The sequence below is a fragment of the Beta vulgaris genome, chromosome 7 (genome assembly GCF_026745355.1).
Source record: "Beta vulgaris subsp. vulgaris cultivar EL10 chromosome 7, EL10.2, whole genome shotgun sequence".
Taxonomy (NCBI): Eukaryota; Viridiplantae; Streptophyta; class Magnoliopsida; order Caryophyllales; family Amaranthaceae; genus Beta; species Beta vulgaris.
The window spans coordinates 37,605,667-37,617,005 of record NC_079208.1 but is presented as its reverse complement, the minus strand read 5'-3'; the positions used below and the strand labels follow the sequence as shown (position 1 = coordinate 37,617,005).

Genomic DNA, 11,339 nt, shown 5'->3' with positions numbered 1-11,339 from the left:
AACGAGTCGTGAGGATTAGTTTCCGCCTATGTTACTCGGACTCGGGTAACCATGTCCGACACAGGTACATGTCAAAGTGTCTAACTCATCTATTTTTTAAAATACTTATAATTATTTGGCCCAAAACGAAGTATCCAAGTGCTTCACGCACCCATATTCAAATATTGATGATCTAACACGAATACTTGACATGAAATAAAGAGTTTGAGCAATATAAGTTTCCTCTTATCAAAATATGTCGTTGTAATCTGATATTGGCCATAAAAATTATTTCTCACCCACCAACTTGTGGGGCCATTCCGATGACAGATTTGTGCACCTGAGCACATGGTAATTAACGTAGTTTTAGAGTTTAGATCATAGTGTTATTGAGTTTTTTTTTTTCATTAAATCATAAATGGGATCAATTTATAAAAAAAATTGCCCTTCCATGACTCTTTTTAATCACCATTAAAGTTGTTCTTCTAATGTATGAAAATTCAAAGGCACCCATGAACAAGGTGAAAAATTCAGCGTACGCTTAGATTTGAGCCTAATCCAATTCAATATGAACAAAATTTAGATTTTAATTTTCCAATCTAAACAAACCAATTAGCGTTTGAATCTGATCCAATCCAATTCAAAATTTCAAACTCTATATTGGATTCGATCCGAAAATTCGCTTTTTTAAAACTCTATTTTTTTATGAAATAAATTAGGCGTGACAAGCCGACAACAACTACTTAATAGATTTACAATTTACAAATTCACAATTCATTACAAAACTCATAGTCCATTAATAAAGTAATAACAAACCAATAGGCCATGATTCATTACAATATACTCTCTCCGTCCCAAAATATAGTTCCCGATTCTATTTTTTCACGGGAATTAAGGTAACTATAATCTAAGAGTGATAGTAAAGATTTTTTGTTTATTTCAATAAATGTTGTATGGGAAAAAGATGATTTTAGGAGACAATAGAGAATAATTGGTGAAAGAACATTAATTGTAACACTTAAGTTGAATAAACAAAGCAAAAAACAAAATTCAAGGATGAAATAAAATGATGAGTACACGTTTTTCTAGACAAATTACGGAAAATGTGGAACTATATATAGAAACGAGACTTTATTTTGGGATACCTATAATGAAAATGACAACTATATTTTGGGCGGAGCCGCGGAGGGAGTATAAAATAACAGAATGTATGAGGTTTAGTCCAACAACATACAAAGAATACATCAACATTAAGCACTAGACTTTTTAAAAAAGATAAATCAATTAAGCACTTAATCCTAATCCTGAATTTATATAATACAAGTTATATTACAATTTAATTATATTGAATTTTCGAATTCAATTACCTTTAATCCAATCGGATTCGAAAATTCATCTTTTTATCCGAATAACTTTTATCCCTACCATGAAGATGGGAGCCTTATGGGAAAATACCTTGAATGATTGTCTAGACACGTCAGCTAGGGAGAGAAAATGAGATCGAGAATCTCCAATAATAATCAGCCAAAATTTTTCAACAACTAGAACTAGGAGTACCTCACACAGCTACACGACTTTTTAATTATCTTTGGATTCTTGCTCTTGCAAAGTTGGAGTCATGTGTTCACCAATTACCAGCACGGAAGTACTACACACCTGTGTCACCTAACGTTTAGCAATTCCAATTATAATTAAACAATCTGGTTTGCATCACTTATCCGATGTAATCTCAAGATTCATTATTCTTTGCCATCGTGTAATTTATTATATATTTACATATTTTACTTTGTTTTCTATTACTGAATTCTACTTGAGTAAAAACTGGGTATGCAGGATATTTTCAAAGTATCATTTTTTTGCAATTATTTATTTATGAATTATTAAAAAATATATAGTAAAAAATTTTAGAATTAGTAAGCATGGGAGTCAAGTTGTATAAATTAAAAGAAATAGAGGCAGTACAGTTTTTAAATGTTAGGCAATGTTTGCTCAACTTTTTTTTTTTAAGGGATGTTTGCTCAACTTTAGACAAAATGCATAGCCAAAAAAATAATTAGACAAAATTTACCATACCTTTTGCAGGAAGCAAAATAAAGAGAGGAAAGCCATTATACTCATTTCTTGACACAAAATATATTGTCCAAAGGACTATGGGAGTTGGAATTTTGAAAAAAGTAATAGATAATACTTGAAATGTTTGGTCTTTTACACTATTCACTCATTCCTATTGGATCATGTTTGCGGAATCAACATTAGAAAAAATATAGTCATGTAAAATCTTGTCAGATTCTTCTCGATATATATATAGTTTCCAAATATTGACTTTTAAAAATAAAATCACTTGCAAGAAAATAGATATAATAGTAATTAAAGTTATGTGCTGTCAAGCATGCCTAAAAACATGATTCAAGTAATACGAAATGTAGTAAGTAGATAGAAACATAGATGAGCTTATACGTGAGAAATCAAAATGAGTTAGAGTGAGAATATAAAGTTATAATCCATAAGCTAGTTTTTGGATTTATAATATACTACTTGGAATTTGTTGCTTGTATAATGGGTTAATAATAATATTGTATTGAGAATATATGCATAAGAAACTACTTTTGTTGTTACTTATATAATTGTTAGGGTATGTTCTATTCATTTTTTTTTTACATATATTAGAGAAAAAAAGTTCAATTGAAATAAGAAAAGTTCAGAAAAAGTGAAAAAAGTTCAGAAAAAATAAGAAAATTTTAGTAAGAAATGTTTATGAAAAATAAGGTGTACCCAATGATGAAACGTACCATCATCCTAATTGGTCTAGTCTAAAATAAGAGCAATGAAACGAGCTACACCCAAAACTGTTCTACGAACATAAAGTTATTATTTTTTTAAAATAATTTCGAGCTCACTTTTAGAAGCCCCATTAATTATTCATGATAGTTAATTGCCTCTTGCAATCACAATTTTAGAAGCCCAATTAATTATCCATGATAATCAATTGTATATTTAATAATCTTAATAATTATTGGTAATTAAAAAATATTTTCCAAATCAAAAGATATTATAAAAATCAATTTTTTTCCTTAAGATAATTGATTCCCGACTTCAAAAGATAATATATGACCAAAAATAAAAGAAATCTTTTAATCTTAGAAAATCGATTGGATATGCTGCATTACACGCACTACGTATGATACGAGCACAATATTTAGACAGTCGGCGAAGTAATAGAAGAACACAAAGTAGAGTACGCTAGACGCACGAAGCCTACACCAGACACATGGCCATGTGTGCAGCGTGCATGACCGTGTGCGGAGTGCACAAGCTATGTGCCTATCACAGGCTACATTCTTATTTATTTGCCTGATTTTAGGAATTGTTTGTCCCGTAGATAGTCCTGTTGTCAAACGAACTTTCATACGTGCTTTTCATAGAACTTATCCCCTTCATACTACAACAACACATTGAAACACATTTCAAACTCCATTGATTAAATTCAAATCCCATTCAAGTTGCAAGATTGCTTCTCATGCGGATCATTATTCAATACCCAGGCAACAAAGGTATACTTCGTGAAGGTCAATTCCAATAAATTCCTTTATTCAATTACTAACAATCTATTTGATGTAGATCATTAGAGGGATTAACACTTTTTGTATATTCGAACCTCTAATCATTTCAGTTTTTTATATATATTTGAATACATTAATAGACTCATATGCGTGTTTTATGCTTTCACACATCACATGCTTATTTTTGCTAATGAAAGACCTAAAAAAATATTCCAATGCTAAATTTACATAATTTGGACGACATGTTATGCTCCTTGTGATTTGATTGCTTATATAACATGTCACTAAGAATTAGTCTTTTATGTGTTTAATGAACCATAATAGATTAATTTTTACATGGCATGAACATATTTTGTGGTTATTTAATTACATAGCGATCGACATAAATCGTATTAAATAGAGGTGAGGAATGGACAAATGTGATTCTTTATCATTTTTGTACTCTCACCCCCTGAATTCATTCTTTGGTTTATTGATCAATTATGGAGTTATGACAAGTAAATCTACATCGGATAAGTTCATCAATTGTCCCTGTGGTTTTCCAAATATTCAATTAGGTTTATGAGTCTTCCTTTAAGGACTTGTTGACGACTTCTTAAACGATTTTCAAAACAAAAAAAACTTTACAAGGAGGTAGTCAAATACACGTCCATCCCACACATAAAATAAAAACACACCTACACAAGGAAAGTTCTGAAAAAATAAAAGCAAAAGTTAGAAGAAAAAAATTCAATCGTAATTTTTTTTTTTTTTAAAAAAAGGAAAGTTCAGGAAAAGAAGTTATGAAAAATTAAAAAATGGCTCACAAAAAAAGAAGATAAGTTAAACAAAATAAAAAAAGAACATACCCTTAATGTTTTTATATACTAATATCAAGCTATATAAATAAAAATAACACCTTTTGTATTCCTTACATACTACATTGGAAGCCTAAAAAAATTCCTTACAATTATATTTAGAGTTCAAAATTTGATGTCTATGATGACACTGATTAAGTAAACTTATGATCACCCCCTTAAAACAAAGTAATAAAGAAATAAAAAAAGTAAGCATTACATTTTCTTCATCTATATATATATATATATAAACCTAGAAAAATTTGCCTACATGTCATGTCCAAATCTCTTCCGTCCACATGTCAAGTGCAAATGAATTTTATGCTACGTCAGCACAACGTATTTCTTGGACAAGTGGCAACATGGTTGTTATGGGCATTGAACTTACCATATAACTGTCGTGCAAATCTAACCAAATCATGCCTAATTAGTTCCATGATCATTGCCAAGTTTGGTAAATTTTTAATGCTATTTTTAATTGCCGCTTTAATCTAGATATTTTTTTTAATGCATCAATTAAAATTCCCTAAATTCGGTAAATTTATAATTTAATCTACCCATTAAAATTATTTGATTTATGCAAATATAATCACCACTACATAGTCCATATCTATCACCTTATTTTTTAAGGAGAGTGTCAAACATTAAATCCTAATTATTTTATAGTTCAAAAATGAAATCAAACAATCAAAGACTCCCTACATCCAAAAGAGTCGTAGCCTTTGCAAAATTAACAACCTTACAGATGTTGAAGACATGCTTATAAGTAAGTAACTATTACAATATCAGTGGTATCATTATTCTATGTTCAATGCATTAATATAATTACTTAGCCTAATTTTTATTAATGTTAGGTATAATTGGTATCACTGTATATGCGAGTTCTATCATCTTGGCCAAAGATGGAGTGACATACCTACAAAATATTGTACTAATTGATACAAGGTAACATTTTTTTTACTTATCACATATGTTTATTGGATCTATTCTTTTTTTTATGTAAAATAATGATTTCCATGTACTATGAATTAATTGCATGGCAGTTATTTGACTATCTCAAGCATTTTATATTTGGTCCCAATGCATTGGACAACCTTAAAGATTCAATCAGTTGCCTTATTTTGGATTAGTTGTACAAGGAATTATGGTAATTGTATATCACTAATAATATTCATTGTAAATTTTTTTGTCAATTGGTTGAAAATAATTTTCAAAGATCCCATTATTTTATATGTCCCTACATTTTTATAACATTAGGTATATCTTCATTACATTGTGGAAGTGCTACAACTATAACATGCAATCCAATGTGTAAAAAAGCAACGAGAATGATGTGTTGGTAAGGAACTTACAATATGTATCTAAGTTTTTTAAAATGTTTACATTTACTTATCTTTTAAATTAAGTTTAACATGTTTCTTACTGACGATTTTGTCCAACACAAAGTCAATTGGATAAAAAGAAGCACCTTCCCATTAAGTATGACACTGAAGATATCTAATGAAACGAGAACAACAATTAATAAATTAATTAACATGAACCATGTATGTCAAGTTTAATTTAGAACAATTCCAATATAATATCTTTTTTATTTTGATTATGTTTATGATACTTTAATATGTATAACAATATTTTATACTATTAATGCACGAAATATGTGTCGAATCGTTGGCCGATTAGTCCATGTTAACATCGATAGTATCAAATGGATTGATTCATATTTTATTTGTAATACATTAATAAATTACGTGGGGCCACATAATATTTGCTACATGTGCCACAATAAGAATTTGCCACCAAAGAAATGGTAAACATACCTATATTACAAGTTAATGTACGTTTATTATAACTTACTAATGTGTACACTAACGTATTTTTGTATCTAAATTTTCTACAAATGTCATTGAAGGTTACAATTAAGGACAAGAGTGGATTCACAACTGTCACTCTATGGGACAGGCAAATTGGCTTTCTATTAAATAAAAATGTTGAGGGACTCGATTATCTAGAGATCCATGATTTATTCGTTTAATGATTTTTTATACTTTTAACTGTTTTTATTTTTAAATAAACATGAAGTTAGGACAAAAGAAATTTCTAAAATACTTGGAGCACATGTAGGATATGCTTATAACCTATGTTGATTGGGATCAAGAATGTGCTTATCATGTTTTTTTGGAGTTTCTCATGATTTTATATTTTTGGTTGATTAATGTAAAAATTTTGGTTGATGTATCATTCGTGGCGTTATTTTATATTGTTATGTTATCATTTTTATGTATGTTCTCAGTAACATACAAAAAAAAGCACATCTATATGTATGTTCTAAATAATTAAAGTACAAAATAATGTTGAATACAATATTATTTGCCTGATTTTAATTTGGCTATTTGACAAGAATTATTAAACCACATAGTACATCCAGAAGGCCCAAATATCTAATTACAAAATTGTTTAAAATATATAAGATCATGTTTAGGCAATTAATTAGGTTCAAATAAATTTACTAAAGGATAAATGAACATGTAGATTCACACGTTTTTTATTAAAAAAAATAAAGGTGGGTGTCAAAATTGAACTCTTACATTTAGGGCTATTTTAAAATAATTATAGTTATTCCTTGACCCTAATATATATTTAGGTACATAGTGGATGAATCTTCTTTTTATTATAAAATAATTATATTTATCTTTGAACCTTAACCTATATTTAGGTACAAAGTAGTTGAATCTTCTTTGTGATCTATACTATTATCTAAAGTAAAATCCTAAATCCTACGTGGCAAACTCATGTTCACCGAGTAATTCTAGAGCTTCACAAATACATCATATGTACAAATCGTTGTGCTAATCATGTTTTTTTGGTGTTTCTCATGATTTTTTTTTTGCTATTGGTCATAATGTACAAAAGTTAGAGGGGCTAATCAATACAAAAGGTTGTTAATAATGTCGTATAAGGTATTGGTCATATCATAAAATATTTATAACAAAAAGATTTTGGTGCACCTTTTTTTAGAAAAACTTGAACTGTTTGGCATTATATTCAACAATATTACCTCACCTATATGCACATCTACGTCTATAATATTGAATCCTTACACTTGATAGTGGCTTCCCAAAATATATTTCTATATAATAATAATCAGAATCATATAGGATTTTTTTTGTAGTCATGTATATCATATATAGATAGATTAAATTGATTAAAAATTTCACCACAACAATTTCTTTTTTTTTTAATTAATCCTGAATTTAAATGTTGTAATGTTAGGTTTTGATCATTGCTAATCCTGGATCCACCACTTTTTGTAGGTGATTTAGGTAATTAATCTAAATGTTAGACTTGCATTTCTAACTTTTGTTTAGGAAATGTGAAAGGGTTTAAGCTTATCACTTTTGACGGCTCAAGACAAGAATGAAAGTAAGAAAGAACAAATGGCCGAATTCGGTAAACGAAAACAGGGATTGGGTTTGGGCTTTAATGAAGTGATGTAGTTTAATAATATGGTCTTATTAAGCTCAAATACTTAAAAAGTGGATCATTAAGACCCAAAACAATTTTAAGCAAATTTAGAAAACTCATTTCATAGATAATTACGACTATGATTGCAAAACTAATATCCATATTTAAGAGATACATTCGTATTATTTCTCAAAATATTTCAAAAAGATATATATTATCACATTATTAAGCTCATAAAATGCAATTAGCCTAAATAAAAATTGCTTGAAATTCGGGCTATCATATTATATGAGGCATTGATTCAACTATTACAATTGTATAAATCTCCGCACTATTCGGTGAATCATTCATATTTTGTTGATTCATTATCTTCCCATTCTAGAAAATGTATGTATCAACATTTCATGTTTTGTTGCTTTTTTCTCTTTACATTCTCATTTCATAAAATAAGTATAAAATTGAAGGGGATGAAAAACAACCTTTAGAATCTATGTTATCTTCTTTTTCTACAAGAACGATAAGTAACAAAAATCTTCAAACCATAATAAAAAAAATATTTGTTAACTTGGGCAAATAAAAATGATAATATAGTGGCTTGAGGCGGTGAAAAGTGATGTTGCATGAGGGCAAAGAGATAGAGAGAGAGAAAGAAAGAAAGGGGGGGGGGAGAGTAGGACTGTCGGAAGCAGGTGTATGGTTGAGTGTCGATGGTGGTTTGAATTATGATTTTATCTAGGCCATTAAGAAAAAGCAGTAGGTGGAGCAAAGATTTAATCAAATTTTTCTTTAAAAATAAAATCGTAAATCACATGATCCACCATGACATTAACTACGTCAACCATAGAACACATGCATCATAAGCCAGTTTAAAAATATTTCCAATACACGGTTATAAAACTTTAAATGACAAGCTAATATTCACAAGATAGTTTTAGGAAAACATTCTAAAATCTTAAATTTATAAAAATAAATTTTTTTCTTTCAATTAGCACGAGTCTAAAATCTAAAATATTTATATTTTTTTTATCCATCCTTACCATCCCATTTAAAGGATTTTAAATTTTAGCATATTAGTTATAATATAGTAGATGTCTTTGAATGATGAATCAAGAGACATTTGAAAGAACGGGGACAATACAAAAGGAAAAAATATAAATAATGAGATATCGTACAACTTATAGTTATTTTAACCTTTTTTTTATATGCTTGAGAAAAATATGTGGCAATTTAAGAGTTACGTAGAAAAACTGAATATAATGTACGGTCCTATGTCAATGTAAATTAATGACCTAATTTAATTAATATATGTGCAACAAATATTACCAAGTTTTTGTGATTAGCTCCATATCCCTTATTCAAATTTCATAAGCAAAATTTATCCACAACAACAACTATCTACTTATATAAATCGATCAAACTGGGAATATGCCACATGAAGCCTGTAATTTGTCGGGAGCTGAAAGTTAATAACTGGACAAAGAAAACAAATGGAAAGGTAGATTGTATACTGTGTACGTATATTATTTTTTGAGAAGTTATAGTATTTCATCCACTTTTACAGGTTCCCATAACATAATTTAAGGAGAAATATCATTAAATATATGATTCAATATCTTATAGTTTATCAAATTTTGACGCAATTATTGAATATATGCAATATATTCAGTTTTCTTATAATATTTTAGGTCTAAAAGTTAGAGATGAAGTACCATACAATATAGTTTTACATGGGTCTAAACGCTAAAGACCTACTTATAACTTGGTTATGAATAATAATCAGTTACTTAATAAACAAAACAATTCCTTCACATTATGCACGGTCAAAATCATATTAACTATAAAACTTCGCGTGCATTTTTGCACGGGTAAAAAACTAGTATGAAGATAAATAACCAACTAGTTTGTCTAAACATCTAATTGGCGGTGTCTCCAAAGACTCCATTAAGGCCAAGCTGTTAAATCATAAACTGGCAATTAAGTTGGGTGTTGGTAAAAAAATATAGTTTGTTAGTTATACTAGTTCAATACTCCAACATAGTTATTAGGACCTAGAAATACATTGTGGTTTTCTGGAGTTTTCGAGAAAAAAATATAGACGAATTGAAAAGTTTTTGCTTGCTTGTAGGGTGGAACCTGTGTTTGAGGAGTTTTCTGTTTTCTTTCTTGTTTTGTCATTTTTTTTTTTTTTTTTTGTAAATCTTGTTCTTTTAGGATTTTTTTTTTAGATTTTCCTAATAGATTGATAATTTTATAAGAAGATAAATATATAGTTCCCTAAGTTTAGTTAGATTAGATCTTGTTAGATACTAATTCTGCCAGGGAATTTTATCCTTCATATAAAGGGGGTTTATAGGATGATTATTTTTATGTTTGTCAAATACAAAGATAGATTACGAAGACTCTTAGGTTTTGAGTTAGAGTTCTCAACAGAGATTGTAATTCACGGGATTCAGAGGTTTGGGGTTTTGCTAAAATTCGTTGAATGCTTCGTGAAATTATTGGCAAGTTTTTTCTCTACTTGTTAAGGAAGTGGTTTCCATGTTAAATTTACTTTTGTCGTTCCTTTAATTTTTGCTCTTTTGATTTGTTTATATTATTTTCTTGCTACTACACTTTTGCATAAGTCCTAGCATAGTCAAGTTGGTACTAAGTTAGAATTTGGTACCACATTTTTAAATTGATACCAAGTCACAATTTGGTACCACATTTTCAAATTGATACCAAATCACAATTTGGTACCAAATTATAACTTAGTACCGACCAATTAACTGTATTTTTGCAATTAAAACTTGTTATTAAATAGAGTCAAAGTTGGTACTAAGATTGTTACTTAAGTGAAACTTGACTATATTTTAGTACCAACCTATGGCTACAACTCGTAAAACTACAAATGTGCTGAAAACTCCATCAAATGGTTACCAACAGTTGCCATAAACAACAAAAGATTACTAGAGAAGCCCCGAATGAAGACTTTCCTATCCGATTGATTATTCTGTTATGCCCTCATCCTTCATTCATGTGGCTGGCAATTCCTGACACGACTAGATAACACGACACAAACTCGACCAAAAGTTATTGAGAGGAACACGAACGACACAAACTCAACCTGATTAGTTACATTTTGTCATATTATGCAATTATTCTAGTTTTTATATCAATTTTGATATATTTGGGGATCAAGTCGAAATCGACACGAAACCAAACACGAACATGACGAAGGATGCGATGATGATGTGCAAAAACCACGGAGGATGCGATGATGGTGGTTGGAGGCATACGCAAAGAGGAAGACGACGGAAGAAATAGGGGGAGGGGGGTTGTGGGTCTAAAAGGGAGGGGACGGGCTTGTGGGTCTAAAAGGAAGGGAGAGGGGGTTGTGGGTCTGAAGAGGGAGGAGGTTGTTGGGGGCCGGTGGGGTAATGGGGACAGTTGGGGGCTAGGGTGGTGGGGGCTAGGGTGGTGGGGGCAGTGGGAGCTGGGTTGGCTTGGGTAAAGGGTGGTG

At 29.9% G+C, this 11,339-nt stretch overlaps 1 long non-coding RNA gene across 1 annotated transcript in view; it reads left to right on the top strand.

Moving 5' to 3' along the window:
* The first annotated feature begins 3,367 nt into the window (after positions 1–3,367).
* LOC109135607 (uncharacterized) overlaps positions 3,368–11,339 on the top strand; it is a 39,028-nt gene continuing 31,056 nt past the window's right edge. The window contains exons 1-2 of the long non-coding RNA XR_008970412.1: positions 3,368–3,530; positions 5,230–5,320. This is a non-coding gene — a long non-coding RNA (uncharacterized LOC109135607). The remainder of the gene's footprint in view (positions 3,531–5,229; positions 5,321–11,339) is intronic.